At 41.6% G+C, this 25,506-nt stretch overlaps 1 protein-coding gene and 1 pseudogene across 3 annotated transcripts in view; both read right to left on the minus strand.

Annotated features, from left to right (window-relative positions):
• Positions 1-1,906, minus strand: part of SLCO1A2 (solute carrier organic anion transporter family member 1A2) — a 109,237-nt gene extending 107,331 nt beyond the window's left edge. For both annotated transcript variants that reach the window (XM_027541486.1, XM_027541480.1), the window contains exon 1: positions 1,672-1,906. The gene's annotated coding sequence lies outside the window, so the exon portion shown is untranslated. The remainder of the gene's footprint in view (positions 1-1,671) is intronic.
• Positions 1,907-4,430: 2,524 nt separating this feature from the next.
• Positions 4,431-6,879, minus strand: LOC113892550 (annotated as a pseudogene). Its single transcript, XR_003511079.1, has one exon. The product of XR_003511079.1 is annotated as a synaptobrevin homolog YKT6 pseudogene (transcript).
• Between the last annotated feature and the right edge of the window lie 18,627 nt (positions 6,880-25,506).

Here is a 25,506-nt window from a genome sequence, read left to right on the forward strand (position 1 = left end):
ATATAAACAACTTATTCTGCCACATAAATAAACAAAAGATAAAATAGTAGATTCAAAGATAGGTTCACTACTTGTGTATGTTTCTGACATTTCTGAATTTATTCTGAATGAATATCTGAATTCACATCGGTAGTTCAACCAACTAGCCTCATCTAGCATGGGTTTTAACAAGATTTACAGCATAAAGAACAGGAGCTTAGAAACCACAAATGACGTAAACTCGCTGGTAAACACAGAGACAAAAGGAAGAAAGTGGATAGAAAGAGAAACCAGAGCTTTTTCACAATGAAGTGCCTTGTATGGACTTTTCACAAATTGTTGTATTTCATATGCTGTTGGGCTTCCCTGATAGCTCAGTTAGTAACAAATCTGCCTGCAATGTGGGAGACCTGGGTTTGATCCCTGAGTTGGGAAGATCCCCTTGAGAAGGGAAAGGCTACCCACTCCAGTATTCTGGCTTGGAGGACTCCAGGGATAGTCCATGGAGTCGCAAAGAGCTGGACATGACTGAGCAACTTTCACTTTTCCCATTTTAGAATACAAATAAAAATTATACCATCTCACTAAAATCATTATATTTTCATAAAAGTAGAGGAAATGACAGATTGTTGCTATCAGAAAGTTTCTAATTTGTGAAACAAAAATGCTGGTGAACCAAGCCAATGCAGAATTCAGTCTACGTTTTTTCATACCTGTCCTACACTGTCATTTACATCGTATATTTGGAATACCGAAGCAGCTGCTGTCAGCACTTGAATTAATTCTAACACTGAAATCCAAGTGACCTGAATTTCTCTGAAGAGTCAGAAACTGCCAAGAAAACATTTTGATAAGTCTTGTTAGGCTTCCTAGATCGACTAAATAGGAGATATGCAAATCTCTTGCTGGATCCTAAAAAGATTAGACTTCCACCTGGCATATAACAAAAAAGGAGATGATTGATGTAAAGTGCCAGTCTGAGAGCCTGACATGTTTCAGCTGCCTCTGTTGCTAACAAAGTAACTGAAAAGTGAAGTTGTCAACCTTGATTTTTATCTTGTCCACATCCTGCCTCTAAGTATCTAGGAGACAAGAGATGCGGGTTTGATCCCTGGGTCCAGAAGACCCTCTGGAGAAGGAAATGGCAACCCACTTCAGTATTCTTACCTGGACCCCATGGACAGTGGAGGGTTCTCTGGGGTTGCAAAGAGTCTGACGCAACTGAAGCAACTTGGCATGAGCAAGACATTTTCTACTTTCTATCCTCATTTCAAATACACGACATGTAATTCTGTTTATTTATTGACTTATGAGAAGTAAATGGCTATTTTGAAGATTTAAAATTCTATACTCATTCCTGATATCATCATAAACAGGTTGCTTCTGTTTTCTATCAGCTTCTTCCGGCCTCTCCCCATCCCCACGCACCCCTCTCTTCCTCCCCAGTAGAACAAGCCTGCCTTTGTCTCCTGCAGAGTTGAAACTTGAAACTTGTAGGAGTTGGTGTGGGCTGGGGGCGGGGGGCGTGGTGGGGGAGGGTCGTGCGGGGCGGGGCGGGGCGGCGGGTTGGTTAATGAAGTAGGAAATGTCATCCTTGCCTCCTTTGGCCAGGATTGATTTGAAATTGATGGCTCTCTGGTGGCCACTTTCAGAGGTCTTGGGCGATCCCACCCCTCATTCACCGTCTCTCACCTGCAGTGTCCTGGCAGGGTAAATGCACTTCCGCTAATTGATCAGGCACAATTTTTCCTTCAGATTTCAAGGAGCAGCATACACGTTTAGCCTCTTTCTACTGGGATCTCAGCACTGCTCCATATAATCCAGTCCAGATGTAAGACAGCCCCAAACTAGCTCTGGTTGACCCACAATTGACTGGGACGTCGCTCCTTTCTGAACGTAGCCCTCTCTTCTTTCCACCTCCTGGTAGGTGGATCCTCCCACAACCTTTTAAACTTCTACAGCAGGAGTTGGACACCAGTCCCTGTGTCATCCAAATTGCAGAGGACAGATAAACCACTCACAGCGAACTTCTTAAAGTCATGCATGCTCACTGGGCTTGAGTTTGAGAGAAAGACTGCCCCCACCCTGCCCTGAAATCAAAAAGGATGGTAGGAAACTGCCATGGAGATACTAAAACCTTTGGTAACATTAGTCTGATTAGAACAGCACGTTCTGAGCCAAAAAACAAGCACACAGGTCACTGGTGCAAAACGGAGTCCATCACAACATCCAGTAAAACAGAAAATGTGTATATGATAAATACATTAATAATAGTTCATCAGGAAAAAATAGAGCTTATTTAATGAATGATAGTGATATCATAATTGAATCGATATCTGAAAAGAAAATAGACTGCTGCTGCTGCTGCTCCTAAGTCGCTTCAGTCGTGTCGGACTCTGTGCGACCCTATAGACGGCAGCCCATAGACTGCTAGCCCTGTCTAGATATCATGTTTAAAATAAAAAGAGCGAAGGATGAAAGACTTCAATGTAAAAACATATATATATATTTTTTTTTTTTTTTAAGTAGAAAAGTGCTACGATTGGAAAAAATTTCTTCAAAAAGACCAAAGAAACTTTAAGAAACCATAACAGGAAAAGTTCTCAAAGTTGAATTCATCATAATACAAAGTAAACAAAGGCAAAAAAAAATTACCATAAATAATGTTAGAAAAACAGAGATGGAAGAAATGCTTAAAATATATATAAGAAGCAGAAGGTTATATCGCTAATGTGAAAAAAAGAGCTTCCACAGATTGATTTAAAAAAACAAGCATGGGTATGGACTGAGGTTCATAAAAGAAGAAATGCAAATGAAAAATGTATTAAAAGCAGTTTATAAAAGATGCTGTCTCACTAATAGACAAGGAAACACAATTCAAAACAACACAATACTCTCACTTTTTCATATAATAAGTTAACAAAATTTTAAAGAATTATAATATTCAACATAATGGGGTATAGAAACAGGAGAGTTGTGAATTACAGCACACATTGTTCTGTAATTTCAGTTTTGGAAATCTGTTCTATAGAAACAGACATATTTCAAAGAAAAAAAATAGGCCAAGAATGACTGAGACACATGTGCTGACCTAGAGGAATACCCGGAGTACACAGTTTAAATGAATACAGTAGTAAGTCAAGTCATGTATCTAATTATGATCCTATTCCTGTGAATAAAAGTAGGGGAACACATGTATATAAATTCATGCAATTATATTTGTTCTATATATTTTTACATGTAAAAAGATATTCACCAAGTTGACTTTGTCTTTTTATACTTTTTTTATGGTATTTGGCTTTAAAAAACTAACTTTCTCATTTTTGAATTTTGAAAGAAAATTCCAACAAAGTGTGTGTGTGTACATCTGTGTAGTACAGTATAGTATAGACCACTAACGCTGTAGGATTTCAGGGGAGGGAGACAGGTATGTGGAAAACATATGGCTTGATCAAAACTTGAAGGATGAACTTGGAGGAACTGGATAAACAAAAGGGGGCTTTTCAGACGATAGAAAAAAGCAGGGAGGAAATATTATCTGGATCATTTAGACTCACTTCAAATATTCTAAACCACTGGTAACTATGTATTTGAAAAAAATCAATATATTTCATGATTGAAAATCAACATCTGTATTTCCAGACTTGTCTGTGAACGAGCAGTAGTGCTACTATTACAGGATCCTGAGTTAAATAGAATTGGTGTCACTATCAGGAAATTAAAGACAAATTAGAAAACCCAAGGAGTCTTACATTTCTCAGCGTTAAGTCTACCTTTTATTTTTTGCAACCAGAAGTGATAAACTGCAACCCACAACAGCCCAAATAAATGAATTTCCTTTACCTTAGCATTCACCATCACCTTCATTCATTGCTGCCTCTATACTGTAAGATAGTCAGACTGTTTACAATTATATACTGAGTAACCAATATGAATTAACATCTGAATACATGTAAGCTGGAGCTTCTTGCTCTCCAGAGAATCAGAGCTGGAAATAAAAGAATCTCTGTTTACCTAAGTAATAATCCTTTGGTAAAATTTCTTTAGCTCTGAAGGCTGCATGAAACAGGTGAGAGAAAAGATTAGTCAACTGGAACCAGAGGCTCCTCCTTTCTGTTTTGTTTTGTTTTGTTTTGTCTGAACAGTTAACCCTTACCTGGCCAGAGCTCTGACTATGACATCGTGTTCAGAGACTATAGGAAAACTCAGTTAAAATGTTCACATTACTTAACTTGCTGAACCTCTTTTCTGAGTTTTTTCTTTTGTGCTTTAAGAAGTCTTTTGTAAATCACTTACTGATTTACTCATTCAGTAGGACTTCCCTGATAGCTCAGTTGGTAAAGAATCTGCCTGCAATGCAGGAGACCCCAGTTTGATTCCTGGGTTGGGAAGTTCCCCTGGAGAAGGGATAGGCTACCCACTCCAGTATTCTTTTTTTTTTTTTTTTTTTTGAATTTCAAAAGACAACTTTATCCACATAGGAACCTTCCAAACAGAACACAGAGAAAAGTTAGGCAGCAGTTATTAAAATACACTTTGCCAAATGATTTAACATGAGAAGACAAGAGGAGCTGGAGGAAGGTTGGATGCAGAGGGCTTGGCCAGCCCTACTCACCCTTGTCACCCTCTTCCCAATCTTGGCCACCCCCCACCCCCCACCCCCAGTACCCTCCAAAGTGGGAGGAGTCAGACACCTCTCAATCATCCCTAAGGGGTGGTCATGGCCACATCAGAGACCAGTGAGCAGGCCAGGTCTGCGCCTTTCAGGGGTAAACATGGCAGAACTTACATGGGTAGGCTACTTTTAGGCCAAGTCCTCTGGTGGCACAGTGGCCAGAGACAACGAGCAGCTGGCAGGTAAACTTCTTAGGGTGGGTCCTCAGAGGCCACGCAGATCCCACTTCTGGCCCATGCCAGGGAATCCAAGGCCACAGGCACTTCCTGTCAGGGCAGTGGACCTCCTTGGTAGGGCAAGAACAGAGGGCTCAGGGAAGGACACCGGAGGATGAGACCACACTGATACCGCTCCAACAGGGGCGTCCACGGAGACTGGTTCTCAAGGGTGTGTCCTGAGCCTGTGTCCTTAGCAAGCGCAGCAGGGCACTAGGAGGCGGTTTACAACACGGCAGCAGGGCCCACAGGACCAGCAAGGCTGAGAAGAGCTGGAACCTCCTGGGCTACTGCCTGGCTTGCTCCCTGCACCTGCTTTTAGGGCAGGGCCTCAGAGCCATAGGCCTCATGCTGCTGGGGGCAGGGCCGGGGTGCTCAGCAGTGCTTCTGCTGGGGGCTGGGCTGGAGTGTGGACAGCTCAGACCACAAGTGGATGTTGGGAGCCCCCAGGCTGGCTGGCATCTTCTCTTGGTGCCTAGAAATGGTGGCCACAGTGAAGGTCACTTGCTAAGACATAAGTCCCAGGTGATTGTCAGAACAGTCTTTCTTGTCACCAGAGAGGCAAATGACAACTATTCACGAGACTGCAGCACAAGTGCTCTGATCCAGATGTTCAAAGCCAAACTGCAAGTCAGGGCAAGCGCCCCCTCCCCTACTTCTAGCGTTCTTTACGGAACTTGCTTGCTGGATGGGTACCGCAGAAAGTCAAAGTCAATCTCAGCAGGAATGCAAACCAGGTCTCAGAATTTATGAAGTCCAGTAGCTGTCTCCTCCTAACACAGAAGCACTGGCCTGAGCCCCCCACCCCACCCCCATGCCCACTGCAGCCCCACAGTGGCTGTCCCTCCCCAGTCCTGGAGTCAGGGCACCCTGCTCCTTGTAGTGTTAATAATTAGTATACAGACAAAACCCAAACATGTGAAGATCCACAAAGAGCTGGCTCTGAACCCCCCATGGGCCTTGCACAAGTTGGGGGCCCACATCCTTCCCAGGGGATTAGAAATGAACCCTGTAGCATCTATGGAGTCACTGAGTTTTATGGTTCCATTTGGCCCCCAAATACACATTTAGGGGCCTCAGTATCTTTTCAAAAATAACTAGACATGTGAATTTGAACGTTCCCCACCCCCAAGTCCCCATCCACCCTTCGGTTTCTCCCAGGAGCTCCAAAGCCAAAGTTGAGTCTGTCCCACTTGGGTTGTTACAAGGTGGCTCTGCTTCCTGGGGGGCCGTGGTTCTGATGTGAATGATGGTGACGTTCCAGCGCAGGGGCCTCTGCTGGCAGCCGTCACATGATTGCACAGCACGAATTTTGTTTCCGGGCCGTTTTATAGAAGGCTTTAGACTGTATTCCCAGCACTTCGGATTTGGATACCAGGTCATCGAGCTTCTCACCTCGTTCTAATAAAGACTCCATGGTGTTGTGCAGGATGATCTTGGTCTCATCCAGTTCAGCCTGCACTTTAGTCATGGGGTCAGCTTCTCGGGGGTTCTGGTATCTACTGAGTTGACTGTCCAGGCCTGAGTACATGATGGTATCAGGGGATCCAGTTGGCCAGTCTATCCTGTCGACCTGCTTGGAGAATTCGTCTAGCACCTTCTCTAGCAAGGTAAAAGCCACCCGGGATGGGTATTCACTGTCAGCAATGACCACTCCTGCAAGACTGTCATTTCTCACGTAGACATGGCACAGATATTCTTGTTCCTTCACAGAAGCTCGGCTGCCTTTCGCTGAGCGCTCCACAATCAGCTGACTTGTGAAGGTCATGAACTCCTGGACGCTGGATCTCTGAAAAAAGCTGAAGGAGGACACATCGTATGCGGCCTTGAGCAGCACCGTCTTGGACTCGCCTTTATACAGGACGCTTAGGCTGTACAGCTTCATGGCGCCGGGCTCTTGGGCCGGCCACCCGCCTGGCCGCGGCACCGGTTCGCAGGGAGCAGCGCAGCGCCGCCCCTCGAGGCCGCCGCCGGCTGCTGACGGGTCGGCCACCGGCTTCCTTCTCCTGGCTCGGGCTCCAGTATTCTTGGGCTTCCTTGTGGCTCAGCTGGTAAAGGATCCACCTTCAATGCGGGAGGCCTGGGTTTGATCCCTGGGTTGGGAAGATCCCCCGGAGAAGGGAAAGGCTACCCACTCCAGTATTCTGCCCTGGACAATTCCATACACTGTCCATGCGGTCACAAAGAGTCAGACTTAACCGAGCAACTTTGCTTTCATTTACTCATTCAGTAAAGTAAGACGCTAATATGCTAAGCATGAATTCAATTTCTTGTGTGACTGGAAAATGTAAGAAAAGATAATATCACAAACAGAAATAAACTTGAAGAACAGAGTTGTTTTAAGCAGGAACATTCATTTCTACTGGGTGCCACCACTATTTTTGAACAGTTGACTGAGGTGAGAAAACCACCATTTACCAATTATTCTCATGATAACTTTCTACCTGGGCTTCCCAGGTGGCTCAGTGGTAAAGAATCCACCTGCCAACTCAGGAGATGCAAGGGGCGAGTTCAATCCCTGAGTTCGTAAGATCCCCCGGAGAAAGAAATGGCAATCCACTCCAGTATTCTTGCATAGAGAATCCTATGGACAGAGGAGCCTGGAGGGCTACAGTCCATGAGGTCATAAGAATCGGACACAACTGAGCAACTGAGCACACACACAACTTGCTTGCAGAATTGGATGAGCGAAATATTAGGGACAGTGTCAGGTGCTAAGGTGGTCTTATCCAAATGGAATTTGAGATGAAGTTTGAAGCATAGTTTGGACTGATATGTTAAAACAGGGAAACATAATACAAATGTATTGTGATGCTTAAAAGTGCCAGCTGGACCCAGCTCCAGCACTGATGAGTTGTGATCTTGAGCAAGTTCATTAGCCTCAGTTTTTTATCTATGCTATGGGATAATTATAGCACTAATCAGAAAGAATTGCTGAGATTATAGTTCTTTCTTTCAACAAACACTTGTTGAGTGCCTATTCTATGCCAAGGGCTTCCCTGGAGGCTCAGCGGTAAAGAATCTGCCTGCAATGCAGGAGACGAGGGTTCAATTCCTGGGTCGGGAAGCTCCCCTAGAGGAGGGCATAGCAACCCACTCCAGTATTTTGCCTGGAAAATCCCATGGACAGAGGAGCCAGGAGGGCTACCATCCGTGGTGTTGCAAAGAGTCAGACAAAACTGAAGCAACTTAGCACACATTCTATGCCAAATGCTATTCTAGGTACTAAGGATATAATAATAAGCAAAGTAGTTTAAATTTCTACTTTGTTAATTCTGGTTAAAGGAAGGATGAAAATAAGCAAGTCAACATAGTAAGATTAAGAAGGACTCTTGGGACTTCTCTGGTTGTCTTATGGTTAAGAATCTACCTTCCAATGCAAAGGATGTGGATTCGATCCCTGGTTGGGCAACTAAGATCCCACATACCGCGGGGAGCCCCTGTGCCAAAAGGAGGATCCCGCATGCTACAACTAAGACCCAACGCAGCCAAAAAATATAATAAATGCAATTTTTAGAAAAACTCCGCTGAAGGTGAGTTCACAATCCAAAACCGTTTGAAAAAAAACAAGCAGTTCACTGTGAGACTTTTTCTTGAGACAAAGAAAAAAAATTATTCCTTGTAATGAGAACACTTAGGATTTACTCTCAACAACTTTCATATAACATCCAGTGTTAATCAGATGAGTCATGTTTAACCTTACATCCCTAGGACTTACTTATCTTATAACTGGAAGTTTATACCTTGAACCACCTTCATCCAATTCCCCCTCCCCCCGACTCTGAACCATTTTGAGTTGATCGGTAACTCCTGTCAGCTCTGATTGTGCTCGTTAAAGCCGCAAAACGACTCTAGTCTCTCTCTCAGCAGCTCTTTAAATATTGAAGAGAACCATCTTGTCCTGTCGTCCCGTTTTCTCCCATTGTGTTAAAACTTTGTACTTCCCTCAGCCCTGTTATAGCAGTGTGTCCGGTCTCTTGGACGTCTGAAGAGAAGCTTCGGTGGGTCAGTGATCACCCTGAGGCTGACCCAGAAGGAGCGAGATTTCAGGGGTGCTGTGGTCAGAGCCTGGTGAGCCAGGACTCCATCTCCTCAGGTCAGGAGGTTATAAATCAACACAGGTTCAGCAAACCTTCCTACACAAATCATTAGCTTCTCCGCCTCCTTTCTGGAAATCAGAGACACTGAACAGAAACAAACAGCTTTAGTGAGATTTGGGGTGAAAACTCATCTCTCAAACTGTTGAGGGGAATTTAAGAAAATCCTGTGCGGTGACCGCCTCAGGCTGTATCCTCTACTAAAGGCTCAGGAAGAAGGCAGAGGTAAGCTCTTACCACTGAGTCAGACAACCTAACCCTGAATATGGGAGCATGGCTTTACTTTCTTTCAAAGCCTGATAACTGGCCTTACTTCCTTCAAAAACCTAATGACTTACCATTTTGAAAATAGCAGTCCAGCTCTCCTTACTCTTGCCTTCCCCCAAGATTTTATTCTCCTGCTTTTTGTTTTGTTTTACCTCTAAACCCAACTTTTTCCCCCACCTACAACCTTGCATTTCCCATTTGCTTTTTGGGAGCACAAAGAGCAGATGATAAAAGAAATCCACAGATCGGTTAAGTACCTCCAAAAGGATCAAATACCTGAATGTTGAGAGATCTTGAGTTCTATAAGAGGGACTCTTTGCCCTTCACTAGACCTATTTAATAAATACATTTTAAAAGGTAGATGTGTATATGTGTGTGTGTGAATACTCAACAACCAAATCAATTGCAACATTTTTTTCTACCCAAATTCCATTTAGTAATTCTCAGATATTTCTTGTACTGCTCCTCAACCTCAGAAGGTGATATTTCTGTCACTGTTTCCAACCTGTTTAAGTAGTTTGAGGAAAGACGAACCTAAAAATATCTGCCCACCTGCAGCTCTATGGACAAAAATCTGAGAACTGCTTTGAAAGTGAGAGGGGGTGGAGCAGGAAGTGCTCTGATCCTTCTGGTCACCTCCATTTCCAGAGTGTAAATGGAAATTCCAGCCTTTCCTTTCTCTTAAGAAGCCCCAAGTGGCAGGGTTGTTTCCTATTGTCTGATAATGATAGTTAATATTTATCGACTATTTCTTCTGTGCTATGAGCCATTCCCAGAACAGAAGTGTGTTAACTCATTTAGTTCTCTCAACAAATTCATCAGGTCGCTGGGACACATAGGCAAGCTTTAATGTCATCAAGATCAGATGGCTGGGAAACTGAAGAGGAGGGATTTAAAGCTGAGTTCTGGCTGCTGAGTTCCAGCACCTCAGCTTCAGAATCACACACTGCACTAACTTTCAAGAGCCGACATTAAGTCAGTAAACAGGTGGGAAAGAGCATTACAATAATTTTGCAGAGATTTGTATATTCTGTTTCCTTCTTACGATGCAATATGTATACACTCTTAGAGTGTTCAAAGCCTTGGAGAACCATACTTCTGAAAACATATGAGTTTTTACATTTTAACTTTTATCCTATGAAAACATAATCCCATTGCCATTATTTACCAGTATCCCAAGACACCTCTCTCCCCTGCCTGAACCATCCCCTTCTCCAAACCCTTAGCCCATCTCCTATTTCTCCATCTTCTGGTAGGATCATCCAGAGGTTTTATGAAATAATTTAACCAGATAATTTCTAGAAGGCATAAATGTCATTGTGCATGAATGCTCAATCACGTCTGACTCTCTGCAGCCCCATGGATTGTAACCCACCTGACTCCTCTCCATGGGATTTCCCAGGCAACAATACTGGAGTGGGTTTCCATTCCCTCCTCCAGGGGATCTTTCCCACCCAGGGATCTAACCCCCATCTCCTGCATCTCCTGCATTGGGAGGCAGATTCCTTACCACAGAGCTACCTGGGAAGCCCTTTAAAAATAAATGTCATGAAGAGAAGCAAACAGCGTGGTATATATTTGGTGGTTTTATCTGGGAAAGCCCTTGAGGAGATAATACTTGAGCTTAAATTCAGAGGTTTGGGGCACAATAAAGGACAGAAATGGTATGGACCTAACAAAAGCAGAAGATAGTAAGAAGAGGTGGCAAGAATACAAAGAACTATACAAAAAAGATCTTCATGATCTAGATAATCATGATGGTATGATCACTCACCTCGAGCCAGACATCCTGGAAAAAGAAGTCAAGTGAGTTTTAGGAAGCATAACTACAAACAAAGCTAGTGGAGGTGATGGAATTCCAGTTGAGCTATTTCAAATCCTAAAAGATGATGCTGTGAAAGTGCTGCACTCAATATGCCAGCAAATTTGGAAAACTCAGCAGTGGCCACAGGACTGGAAAAGGTCAGTTTTCATTCCAATCCCAAAGAAAGGCAACACCAAAGAATGTTCAAACTACCACATGATTGCACTCATTGCACACACTAGCAAAGTAATCCTCAAAATTCTCTAAGCCAGGCGTCAACAGTATGTGAACTATGAACTTCCAGATGTTCAAGCTGGTTTTAGAAAAGGCAGAAGAACCAGAGATCAAATTACAAACATCCATTGGATCATAGAAAAAGCAAGAGAGTTCCAGAAAAACATCTACTTCTGTTTAATTGATTACGCCAAAGTCTTTGACTGTGTGGATCACAATAAACTGTGGAAAATTCTTCAAGAGACAGGAATACCAAAAGACCTTACCTGCCTCCTGAGAAATCTGTACGCAGGTCAAAAAGCAACAGTTAGAACTGGACATGGAACAACAGACTGGTTCCAAACTAGAAAAGGAATATGTCAAGCCTGTATATTGCTACCCTGCTTATTTAACTTATATGCAGAATACATCATGTGAAATGCCAGGCTGGATGAAGCACAAGCTGGAATAAAGATTGCCAGGAGAAATATCAATAACCTCAGATATGCAGGTGACACCACTCTTTTGGCAGAAAGTGAAGAGAAATTAAAGAGCCTCTTGATGAAAGTGAAAGAGGAGAATGAAAAAGTTAACTCAACACTCAGAAAGCTAAGATCATGGCATCTTGTTCCATCACTCCATGGCAAATAGATGGAGAAACAATGGAAACAGTAACAGACTTTATTTTCTTGGGCTCCAAAATCACTGCAGATGGCAACTGCAGCCTTGAAATTTAGACTCTTGCTCCTTGGAAGAAAAGCTATGACCAACCTAGATGCAAATTAAAAAGCAGAGACATTACTTTGCCAACAAAGGTCCATCTAGTCAAAGGTGTGGTTTTTCCAGTAGTCAGGTATGGATGTGAGAGTTGGACTATAAAGAAAGCTGAGCGCCGAAGAATTGATGCTTTTGAACTGTGGTGTTGGAGAAGACTCTCAAGAGTCCTTTGGACTGCAAAGAGATCCAACCAGTCCATCCTAAAGGAAATCGGTCCTGAGTATTCATTGGAAGGACTGATGCTGAAGCTGAAACTCCAATACTTTGGCCACCTGATGTGAAGAACTGACTCATTGGAAAAGACCCTGATGCTGGGGAAGATTGAAGGCAGGAGGTAGAAGGGGACGACAGAGGATTATGTGGTTGGATGCCATCACCGACTCAATGAACTTGAGTTTGAGCAAGCTCTGGGAGTTGGTGATGGACAGGGAAGTCTGGCATGCTGCAGTGCATGGGGTCTAAAAGAGTCAGACACACATGAGTGACGAACCAAACTGACGAAGTGACTTAAACTGCCATGAGAGTGACTCATGTGATTCAGGGGCTCTCTCTCTCTGAGCCTGCTCATGTGTCTATTTACCCATAGTTAATAGATACCCATGCTACTGCTAAGTCACTTCAGTTGTGTCCGACTCTGTGTGACCCCAGAGATGGCAGCCCACCAGGCTCCGCCGTCCCTGGGATTCTCCAGGCAAGAACACTGGAGTGGGTTGCCATTTACTTCTCCAATGTATGAAAGTGAAAAGTGAAAGTGAAGTCATTCAGTTGTGTCAGACTCTTTGCGACCCCATGGACTGCAGCCTACCAGGCTCCTCCACCTATGGGATTTTCCAGGCAAGAGTACTTGAGTGGGGTGCCATTATAGTTTCCTCTTAATAAATTACTTGCTTCACTACTTCCCTTCCTTGTGGATATTCTTTTCTGCAAAGTCGAAGGGCCAGGGCCCTTGTCACTGACTACTGGTCTAGAGGTTAGGATCTGGTGCTCTCACCTCCAGGACCCAGCCTCAATCTCTGAGTGGGAACCCAAGCCCAGGTCTAAGTCATTGCAGGCCAAGGCCATGGGAGATCATATCCATGTGTGGCTGGCATCCTTGGCTTTGCCAATAATTCTGAGATCACAGTTGTGTCTTTGAGCTGTATGGTACAGAAGCTTCCCTCAGAATCTGTACATGCATCTTATGTCTCTTTAAATATCAAACACTGTAAGTGTTCTCCTCATGCCATTGCACAAGTTCTTTCCTCACTGTGAGCTATGATGAGTAAGACATGGTCCCTCACAATTGTTTTCTGTGCTCTATTTTTTTTTTTAATGTGGAAAACTATCCTATTAGGGGAAAGGGTTTCTTTTTCTTCATGTGGGAAAAAATTTTCATTTTAGGGACCTCAGAAACAGAGAATTATCTCTGCAGCCTAAACTTAAGACAGATAAAAATAAAAATCTTATGACAAGGTAGATTCACACAGAATTGTGAATGAAGCTTACAGGTTTTTAAACATTTCAGTCATTCAGCAGAGATAAGCTGACTCACTGGGCTATTTCTTAATTATCAAAAATAAAAAAATAATTATCATAGATGTGTCTATGACATATGATTTAAATTTATAAATAAAAAAAAAAAGAAACAGAGAATTAGATTAATCACACTCATTGTTTCACAATTTGTTCTCATCATTGTCCACACGTGGTATGTTCTTATTCATCAGATCAGATCAGATCAATCGCTCAGTCGTGTCTGACTCTTTGCGACCCCATGAATCACAGCACGCCAGGCCTCCCTGTCCATCACCAACTCCCGGAGTTCACTCAGACTCACGTCCATCGAGTCAGTGATGCCATCCAGCCATCTCATCCTCTGTCGTCCCTTTCTCCTCCTGCCCCCAATCCCTCCCAGCATCAGAGTCTTTTCCAATGAGTCAACTCTTTGAATCAGGTGGCCAAAGTACTGGAGTTTCAGCTTTAGCATCATTCCTTCCAAAGAAATCCCAGGGCTGATCTCCTTCAGAATGGACTGGTTGGATCTCCTTGCAGTCCAAGGGACTCTCAAGAGTCTTCTCCAACATCACAGTTGAAAAGCATCAATTCTTTGGCACTCAGCCTTCTTCACAGTCCAACTCTCACATCCATACATGACCACAGGAAAAACCATAGCCTTGACTAGACGAATCTTTGTTGGCAAAGTAATGTCTCTGCTTTTGAATATGCTATCTAGGTTGGTCATAACTTTCCTTCCAAGGAATAAACATCTTTTAATTTCATGGCTGCAGTCACCATCTGCAGTGATTTTGGAGCCCAGAAAAATAAAGTCTGACACTGTTTCCACTGTTTCCCCATCTATTTCCCATGAAGTGGTGGGACCGGATGCCATGATCTTAGTTTTCTGAATGTTGAGCTTTAAGCCAACTTTTTCACTCTCCACTTTCACTTTCATCAAGAGGCTTTTTAGTTCCTCTTCACTTTCTGCCATATGGGTGATGTCATCTGCATATCTGAGGTTATTGATATTTCTCCCGGCAATCTTGATTCCAGCTTGTGTTTCTTCCAGTCCAGCGTTTCTCATGATGTGCTCTGCATATAAGTTAAATAAACAGGGTGACAATATACAGCCTTGACATACTCCTTTTCCTACTGGGAACCAGTCTGTTATTCCATGTCCAATTCTGACTGTTGCTTCCTGACCTGCATACAGATTTCTCAAGAGGCAGATCAGGTGTTCTGATATTCCCATGTCTTGAAGAATTTTCCACAGTTTATTGTGATCCACACAGTCAATGGCTTTGACATAGTCGATAAAGCAGAAATAGATGTTTTTCTGGAACTCTCTTGCTTTTTCCATGATCCAGCGGATGTTGGCAATTTGATCTCTGGTTCCTCTGCCTTTTCTAAAACCAGCTTGAACATCAGGAACTTCACGGTTCACATATTGCTGAAGCCTGGCTTGGAGAATTTTGAGCATTACTTTACTAGTGTGTGAGATGAGTGCAACTGTGCGGTAGTTTGAGCTATTCTTTGACATTGCCTTTCTTTGGGATTGGAATGAAAACTGACCTTTTCCAGTCCTGTGGACACTGCTGAGTTTTCCAAATTTGCTGGCATATTGAGTGCAGCACTTTCACAGCATCATCTTTCAGGATTTGAAATAGCTCAAGTGGAATTCCATAACCTCCATTAGCTTTATTCATAGTGATGCTTCCTAAGGGCCACTTGACTTTACATTCCAGGATGTCTGGCTCTAGGTCAGTGATCACACCATCGTGATTATCTGGGTCGTGAAGATCTTTTTCGTACAGTTCTTCTGTGTATTCTTGCCACCTCTTCTTAATATCTTCTGCTTCTGTTAGGTCCATACCATTTCTGTCCTTTATCGAGCTCATCTTTGCATGAAATGTTCCTTTGGTATCTCTGATTTTCTTGAAGAGATCCCTAGTCTTTCCCATTCTGTTGTTTTCCTCTATTTCTTTGCATTGATCGCTGAAGAAGGCTTTCTTATCTCTTCTTGCTATTCTTTGGAACTCTGCATTCAGATGTTCATATCTTTCCTTTTCTCCTTTGCTTTTCCCTTCTGTTCTTTTCACAGCTATTTGTAAGGCCTCCCCAGACAGCCATTTTGCTTTTTTGCATTTCTTTTCCATGGGGATGATCTTGATCCCTGTCTCCTGTACAATGTCATGAACCTCATTCCATAGTTCATCAAGCACTCTATCTATCAGATCTAGGCCCTTAAATCTATTTCTCACTTCCACTGTATAATCATAAGGGATTTGATTTAGGTCATACCTGAATGGTCTAGTGGTTTTCCCTACTTTCTTCAATTTAAGTCTGAATTTGGCAATAAGGAGTTCATGGTCTGAGCCACAGTCAGCTCCTGGTCTTGTTTTTGCTTATTCATAAGATCTAGAATAAAGTACATCTAACCATGTGGTTTTCCCCCACCAACCTATTTCCTGTTTTATCCAACCCAAGGTAACCACCCACTTGAGTCTTTGTTTTCATTGTGAATCTTTTATCATTCTCGTGCTTTCATTTTTATACAATTTTGCATGTATGTATAATTCTGAAGAGTGTGTGCCTGCATGTACCCATGTAGGTGTTTAATTGTTCTAAACTTTATGAAGAGCTTCAGGCTGTATGTAATTTGAGAGGACTCAAGGTTTTCACTTATTGCTATGATCCAGCAATTTTATTGCATACCATATGATCCAAGTTAATTTGTTTGTGTGTGTGTGTGTGCGTGCACACACGCGCGTGCATGCATATGCTCAGTCATGGCCAATTCTTGCAACTGCATGAACTACAGGCCACCAGGCTCTTCTGTCCATGGAATTTTTCAGGCAAGAATACTGGAGTGGGTCGCCATTTCCTATTCCAGGGGATCTTCCCGATCCAGGTAGGGCAGATATTTTTGTCTGTTTTATTCACCGATGTATCCAAGTGACTGGAATACTGTCTAACATGAAGGAGGTGTTCAGTAAATATTTGTTGAATGAATAAATGTAACAAAAACTTTCAAATGACATTAGAATGGCCATACTGATTTGCATTTGCATAACCTAAAAAAGACAGAGGAAACAGAGATCAAATTGCCAACATCCGCTGGATCATGGAAAAAGCAAGAGAGTTCCAGAAAAACATCTATTTCTGCTTTATTAACTATGCCAAAGCCTTTGACTGTGTGGATCACAACAAACTGGAAAATTCTGAAAGAGATCGGAATACCAGACCACCTGACCTGCCTCTTGAGAAATCTGTATGCAGGTCAGGAAGCAACAGTCAGAACTGGACATGGAACAACAGACTGGTTCCAAATAGGAAAAGGAGTACGTCAAGGCTGTATATTGTCACCCTGCTTATTTAACTTATATGCAGAGTACATCATGAGAAACGCTGGACTGGAAGAAGCACAAGCTGGAATCAAGATTGCCAGGAGAAATATCAATAACCTCAGATATGCAGATGACATCACCCATATGGCAGAAAGTGAAGAGGAACTAAAAAGCCTCTTGATGAAAGTGAAAGAGAAGAGTGAAAAAGTTGGCTTAAAGCTCAACATTCAGAAAACTAAGATCATGGCATCCAGTCCCATCACTTCATGGGAAATAGATGGGGAAAAAGTGTCAGACTTTATTTTTCTGGGCTCCAAAATCACTGCAGATGGTGACTGCAGCCATGAAATTAAAAGATGTTTATTCCTTGGAAGGAAAGTTATGACCAACCTAGATAGTATATTCAAAAGCAGAAACACTACTTTGCCAACAAAGGTCTGTCTAGTCAAGGCTATGGTTTTTCCTGTGGTCATGTATGGATGTGAGAGTTGGACTGTGAAGAAAGCTGAGCACCGAAGAATTGATGCTTTTGAACTGTGGTGTTGGAGAAGACTCTTGAGAGTCTCCCTTGGACTGCAAGGAGATCTAAGCAGTCCATTCTAAAGGAGATCAGTCCTGGGTGTTCATTGAAAGGACTGATGCTGAAGCTGAAACTCCAATACTTTGGCCACCTCATGCAGAGTTGACTCACTGGGAAAGACCCTGATGCTGGGAGGGATTGGGGGCAGGAGGAGAAGTGGACGACAGAGAAGGGGACAACAGAGAATAAGATGGCCGGATGGCATCACCGACTTAATGGACGTGAGTCTGAGTGAACTCTGGGAGTTGGTAACAGACAGGGAGGCCTGGTGTGCTGCAGTTAATGGGGTGGCAAAGAGTCGGACGTGACTGAGTGACTGGACTGAACTGAACTGAACCTAAATGTACTTCTCTTAATTCATTTTATTATATTTTTCATTATAAAAGTAAACATGTTTTTTAGAGTAAATTTGGGTAATTTTGATTAATACAAACTTCTGAAACTGAAGAAATATATTCAGATTCAGAAATTGACCACATTATATCATTAAATCGAATCCATGATAATGGGAAGAATACAAAGCCACCACTTGGAAACCAGTTATATTTATATAGCTACCCGAATCAGATCTAGGCATAGAGATAAGCAGATAAACATCTAGAAATTGATATACAGGTTTTAGGCTTTCTGTATAGGTGGCTCAGTGGTAAAGAATCTGCCAGCAATGAAGGAATCAGAGGAGACTCAGTTTTGATCCCTGGGTTGGGAAGATTCCCTGGAAGGGCATGGCAACCCACTCCAGTATTCTTGCCTGTAGAATCCCATGGACAGAGAAATCTGGCAGGCTACAGACCATAGGATTGCACAAAGTCCGACACAACTGAAGCAACTTAGCACTCATACAGGTATTAATTATAAGTTAATCTGTTCAGTGGCCTACTTCCTGTTCACTGTTAACCAGCCTCAGTGTGAATAGGATAGCAAATCGTAATCTATGTCTGATAAAATACGTCACGCCCTCTCACAAAGTAAATTTATCAAAAAGATTTATTTAAACTGGATTTGCAGGAGTGATTACCAGTGTGGTCAGGAATGGCATATGGAAATCAGGCTGTCAGCAAGGCCCCCAAATTATAAATTACATCATGCCTACAGCAAAATTTTGGAGATAAATCACAGTGAGAAATGTCACAATAAATCAGTGAACTTCTTTGAACTAAAAGTCACTTATTTGATTTTGCAGATGTGAGACTCTGCACTTCCAATGCAGTGGATGTGTGAGTTTTAATCCTTGGTTAGGGAACCAAGATCCCACATGCCTTGTGGCAAAAAAAAAAAAAAAAAAACCCACAAGATAGGATGTAACAGGAGTGAATCAAGTGTTTCTCTTCTAACATACTTAAATAACAGAGAGCTAGGTTTAGGATTATATTCAGCAATAAGCATGAAAAACCAACAGTGACTTAAACATATAAAGATTTGTTTGTCTCAAGAAACAAGAGAGCTGAAAGTATGCAAGCCAGAGTTTAAAAAGTGGCTCAGTAAAGCTTTTAGTGAAAGCTATTTCCATCTGTTCCTTACATATCATTAGCAAATATATCTTTATCTTCATACTTTTGATCTCATGGTTACAAAATGGCTTCTCTACCCCTAATCTTATATCCAGAGTCCAGAGTTTCCCAGATGGCTCAGCAGTAAAGAACTCGCCTGCAGTTCGGGGGACACAGGTGCAATACCTGGTTTGGGAAGATCCCCTAGAGGAGGAAATGGCAACCCGCTCCAGTATTAATGCCTGGAAAAGCCCATGGATAGAGGAACCCAGCAGGCTACCGTCCACGGGGTCCCAAAGAGTTGGACGCGATTGAGCACACGTCCACATCTTCCTGATGAAAAGCTTTTCCCTCCGTGAGTACCTTTCAAGATACAATGAGAACATTTTTTGGTGTTATACTAAAAACAAAGTGGTTTTTGTTTTTTGTTTTTTAATGTGGGTCATTTTTAAAGTCTTTGTTAAATCCATTACAATATTGTTTCTGTTGTTTTTATGTTTTGGTCTTTTGGCTCCAAGGCATGTAGGATCTTAGCTCCTCAACCAGAATGGAACCTGCATCCCCTGCATTGGAAGGTGAAGTCTCAACCACTGGACTACGAGGGAAGTCCCATAAAAATGCTTTACCCAGCTGTTCTTTCAACTGTCATCCACAAAAGAGACCAGGTCTGAACCAAAGCAAAAATTGGCTAACTTTCTTCTCCCAAGTCTAGACATGAGAATTTCTTTTTTACTTTTAGCTTGATGCCTTGGGTAAGAACATTCAATGTGAATCAATGTGGTTACAACATATGAATTTTATTAAAGATCATTTCGACAGCTAAAATTCTAAAGTTTCATAAAAACCTTAAAATAAGTTCAAGACTAGAGAAATGTACTGAAACTTCATATAAATCTGCCTTCATTTAATGAATGGATAATGCAGTATTTGGAGTATTATTTAAATAACAAAGGTTTGTTTTTCTTTTCAAAACATAAAATTAAGAGATACAACCTTATTTCTAATTTCAGTATTTAATATTTACTGAAGTAAATTAGTCATTCACCTGAGAGCATAATTTAATATGTTTCTCTCATTTGGAGGGGAAAATATACTTTACTTTCTTTATACCTTCATTTATTTTATGAGGAATACTAGTGATTTCAATAAACAAGTATAAATACAAAGCATTGTTTGTTTCTAGTCCCTTAATATAATAATTGGCTATGGAATGTATGTCATTATTTTTGAGAAAACAATCAGCATTTCTCTTATCTTCAATGTAGCCGATGTTAAAATGTTGCATTGCATGCTAAAATGGAAAATAATTAAGTAATAATTCCTTCAAGTGCTGTCCAGTAATTTTATATGTGAAAAGCATAGAAATTAAATAAATTATATGGAACTTAAGTAGAAACATTTTATTTAAAAACAGCATGAAAGCTATAAGGTTGAATCCTAATAATATTTGTTATTTAGAGTATATGCAAAATATATGCAAATTGTGTTATAATACCATTTCACATTCTGAAAGACATCTTTTAGAAGTTTCAATCATGACTCAAAAAGTTTAAAAGACTAAAGAGAATTCCCAATTTTCTATAGTAGAAAAAAAGATATGGATAATAAGAGGGAATTTATATTTGACTCTGGAATTGGCTTGTGTGCTTATAATTTAAGAGTGTTTTCTAGCGATAAGGATTGAAATTGAAACTGAACCATGAGCTCCATCATACAGCCTGAGAAGAGCTTGGCAATTTTATAAACCAATCACAGAGAGTTGGAAATCAAAAGAGAAAGGCTTTTAGTAAAGAGCCTGACCTCAGTTTCAGTGTTGGGCTGTAGACAGCTATCGACAACCATGCCTTACCTTTTCCCTTTCTGCCCTACAGAGAGGCAAGCTAGGGAAGTTGGGTGTGCCCATCTTTGGCAATCGGAAGAATTTTTATATGTTTTTATTTTTTTAATTGGATTTTTTTTTTTAATGTTATTTTGGTGTTTAGCCGTCCGATGGTTAAGGCTCTATAGCATGTCCACTGCAGAGGGCGATGTTCTACTCCTGGTCAGGGAACAAGATTCACAGCCAAAAAAAAAAGTCAAAGTTTCACTCGTTTATCTATGACATCAGTAATGTCTTTGCTGAATTGCATAGTAGTTTTTGAACACTGGAATAATATTTCTTCCTATCTTTGTGCTATTCACAATGTGCCACAAATGATCACTCAGAAACAATATTAATAAAATTTTCACTTAATGCATTATTAATACTTTTTCCACCACTTTCTTAAGTCCAAGCAATACAATAAAACAATGCCTGATTTGCATCATTTGCCATTTTACAGGGTGTAAATCAACATGATATCACTGAACAAGTCATTGGGAAAAAGTGTGCAGGAGTACAACGTTATATGATATCTTCACCATATGGATAAAATAGATAGAAATAACCTCAAGAGTAGATAATGATAAAATATTGATAATTAGGAAATAATGAGCTTTGAGTATTCATTACCTTTCTTTTCACATAGTTCATTTAATTATACATTTATATAATTTAGTATTTAACAACGGTTACGTTAACAATCAGTTTACACAATTTCTGAATTTTTAACAAGCAGCTCTCACAGGACAATGACCCCAGCACACCACTGATTCATAGCTGTTCCAGTGAGATAAGGTCTTTCCTACCCTTCTCTTTGCCAACCTTCCAATTTTAAAGCAGCTTAAACACCACCCACTACATGGGAGAAGAGCTAGGTCAAGAAATCAAAAATAAACCCACTTTGACTGCCTGCAGCTAGGTGAAGCTTTAATTGGATGACAGTCTGGAGTTTTGATGGGGCTGCCCCTATGGCTCAGCGATAAAGAATCCTCCTGCAATGCAGGAGACACAAGAGATACAGGTCCCATCCCTGGGTTGGGAAGATCCCCTGGAGGAGAAAATGGCAACTCACTCCAGTATTCTTGCCTGGAAAAGCCCATGGACAGAGGAACCCAGCAAGCTACAGCCCATAGGGTCCCAAACAGTCCAACATGACTGAGCACACACGCGCTAGAGCTTTGATAATAAGCAGCACTGGACTTTTGGACACTCAAGAATGATCAGAAAAGCTCTGAGGCCAGACAAAGACTTAGTCTGAAGGATGAGAAAATATGTTCACAGGAAAAGTGGTGGGAAGACTTTTTCCTTTGCATGTTCTCTTGAAAGTTCAGCTTCCTCAATAAAACAAAAACAAGAGATTCTGAAAGAAAGATGAATCTGGTTTAGACTCACCCTGGACTTGAGGACACTGGGGGAACCTCAAGAAGATATCCAAGAGCTTTTAGAGATTTCAGTTTTGACGATTCAGAGTAATAATATGATAGAAAGACATTTGAGAGTTAAAAGTATTTAAACTCAATGAAGTTAAGAATGTCAACAAAACTTTCTGATCAGAGATATAGACTGTTCAACCTCCCAAGAGCAGAGAACTTAACCAGTGATCCTACTGTGGTATCTACAGTGCTAGAAAATTTAATAAGTTATCTCAACTATACTTTAAAACAACTCTACAAAGTAGATCTTATGTCCACTTTGCCAACAAGTAAACTAAGGCTCATATTAGAAAGTAACTCACTTAAGATCCCGTAACTAAGGAAATGCTAGATCCATATTTGATCTCAGGTCCTCTGATTCAAAAGCTGCTCATCATTACCTATAGCATGAAATTTCCTTGTTCTTTCCCAACATTCAGTCAGCTCAATAAATTAATCTAAAGCCCAGTCATGTCTGACTCTTTGTGATCCCATAGACTGCAGCCCACCAGGCTCCTCTGTCCATGGAATTCTCCAGGCAAGAATACTGGAGTGGGTAGCCATTCCCTTCTCTAGGGAGTATTCCCCACCCAGGGATTGAACCCAGGTCTCCTGCACTGTAGGCAGATTCCTTATGCTTTGAACCACCAGGGAATTCTCTTATTTTAGACTTTTTTTTTTTTTTTAATTAGTGTGGTGAAGAATGGGTAGCTAGGTTTCCACTTCAGTTCAATTCAGTTCAGTTGCTCAGTTGTGTCCAACTCTTTGTGACCCATGGACTGCAGCACACCAGGCCTCCCTGTCCATCACCAAATCCCGGAATTTACTCAAACTCATGTCCATAGAGTTGGTGATGCCATCTAACCATCTCATCCTCTGTCATCCCCTTCTCCTCCTGCCTTCAATCTTTCCCGGCATCAGGGTTTTTTCCAATGAGCCAGTTCTTCGCATCAGTTGGCCAAAGCATTGGAGTTTCAGCTTCAGCATCAGTCCTTTCAATGAATATTCAGGACTGATTTCCTTTAGGATTGACTGGTTGGATCTCTTTGCAGTCCAAGGGACTCTCAAGAGTCTTCTCCAACACCACAGTTCAAAAGCATCAATTCTTCGGTGCTCAGCTTTCTTTATAGTCCAACTCTCACATCCATACATGACTACTGGAAAAACCATAGCTTTGACTAGATGGACCTTTGTTGGCAAAGTAATGTCTCTGCTTTTTAATATTCTTTTTTTTTTTTTTTTTGCTTTTTAATATTCTGTCTAGGTTGGTCATAAATTTTCTTCCAGGGAGCAAGTGTCCTTTAATTTCATGGCTGCAGTCACCATCTGCAGTGATTTTGTAGCCCCCAAATATAAAGGTTTTCACTTACTATGCTTTAAAAGTTAGAAATAACCTTTATGAAAATTTAATAAAGTAGTAAGATAAAGAGCGTTTTATTTCCTTCAGATTTTCAGATGAATCTTGACCTCTCCAGCTACTATTTTTCCTTTTTTATCATCTCTTTCATTTCCCATGCTCACTGCTGCCCTGAAACTTTTTGTACTTCAGATATTTCCCCCTTAGGTTGCCAGATTGTCCCTTTCAACCTGTTCAAATTCTAGTGGTTTCTTTAAGGTTCAGTATAAATCCTACCTACTCTATGAAGCTGTCCTTGTCTACTCCACAGCCCTCTATTCTTTTCTACCTTTAAGCACACGTATTATTTAGCAACAAACTGGTATTTCTTTCTCTCCTCCAAACAGCCACCAAATTGGTGTGCCATTTACTCCTAAGCTTCCCAGAGAGTTAAAAAGGAGCTGACTGTCTTCTCCGCTCCTCTCCTACCCCTTGGCATTAAGCTTCCCTAATTTCTAAACCAGTTTTCTCAGCAGTTACCTCTTCCCCAACCTCTACATATTCCTGCTTTCTCTGAGGAATCCATGTTCCAAAGTTATCTATATCTTAATTTAACCCATTCCACACACAGAGAGCATTTTTGTCTACATCAATCAACAATGACTAGAGACTATATCTATAGCTAGATTAGATCTATAAGGGTTTAAAGTACAATTTCCTCCTTCTTGAAATGCTTTATTTGGTTGTCTAAGCTAGTAATAGGACTTAGAATCACTGAACTGCCTACAATTTGATTAAATCAAAGCACAATAATTAGAAGAGATACCAGTAAATATCTGTAACCACACACATTAGGTTTTCCTCTTTATATACGTTGTTTATTTCCAGAGTTTAATGAATTAAAGGAGGATTGATAATTGCCAGTTTGGGAGTTAGCTGTTTAGAGAAATAGTTCCTTCTTAATATTATAATTTAATTCAACCCCCAAGGGAAGTATTATATGAGACAGCAAAGGTAATAGTAAATAGTATAACAATGTAAATAGTGAATACTATAATAATGTGAATATAGTAAAAGTAGTTTTAAAAAATTACATTATGAATATTTAATTCAGCCTTTACACTTGCTATTTACTGAAAACTTGGGAAGAATGTTATTTTGCCAACATGATGACCAACTCTATGTGCAAGCGTGCTAAGTCACTTCAGTCTGCCACTCAGTGGACTGTAGCCCACCAGTCTTCTCTCCATGGGATTCTCCAGGCAAGAATAGTGGAGTGGGTTGCCCTGTCCTCCTCCAGGGGATCTTCCCAGTCTCTTCTGTCCCTGCACTGGCAGGTGGATACTCTAACACTAGCGCCACCTGGGAAGCCCAGAGCAACTTTCTGCTGCTGCTGCTGCTGCTGCTGCAAGTCGCTTCAGTCGTGTCCGACTCTGTGCGACCCCATAGACGGCAGCCTACCAGGCTCCCCCGTCCCTGGGATTCTCCAGGCAAGAACACTGGAGTGGGTTGCCATTTCTTTCTCCAGGGGATCTTCCCGACCCGGGGATCTTCCCGACCCGGGGATCAAACCCAGGTCTCCCACATTGCAGGCAGACGCTTTAACCTCTGAGCCACCAGGAAAGCCCAATTAAAAAATGAGGGTATACTTAACTTCTGGCAGGAAGGAACAGTGAGAACTTCAGAGCAGTTCATTTATTCGAAGAACGCTCTGACCCTCGAGAACACGGGTTCTCTTGGCAACCCATCTACTTTACTTTGGCTTTTGTTTTATCTTTATAAAATCTACACATAAATGCTACATTCAGCTGTGGTGACAGGAAGGCAAAGCCCTGGAATCGATGAGCTGCCTCTTGGCTTGGGCAAGAAACCACAGCCGATACGCGAAGAGACTAAATATGAGCTCCCCGGGCACCCGTAGCTCAACTTTTCAAGAAGTCCGAGGAATCCGTAGCTCGGCTTCTTAAGAGCGCGGAG

This window comes from Bos indicus x Bos taurus, chromosome 5 (genome assembly GCF_003369695.1).
Source record: "Bos indicus x Bos taurus breed Angus x Brahman F1 hybrid chromosome 5, Bos_hybrid_MaternalHap_v2.0, whole genome shotgun sequence".
Lineage (NCBI taxonomy): Eukaryota > Metazoa > Chordata > Mammalia > Artiodactyla > Bovidae > Bos > Bos indicus x Bos taurus.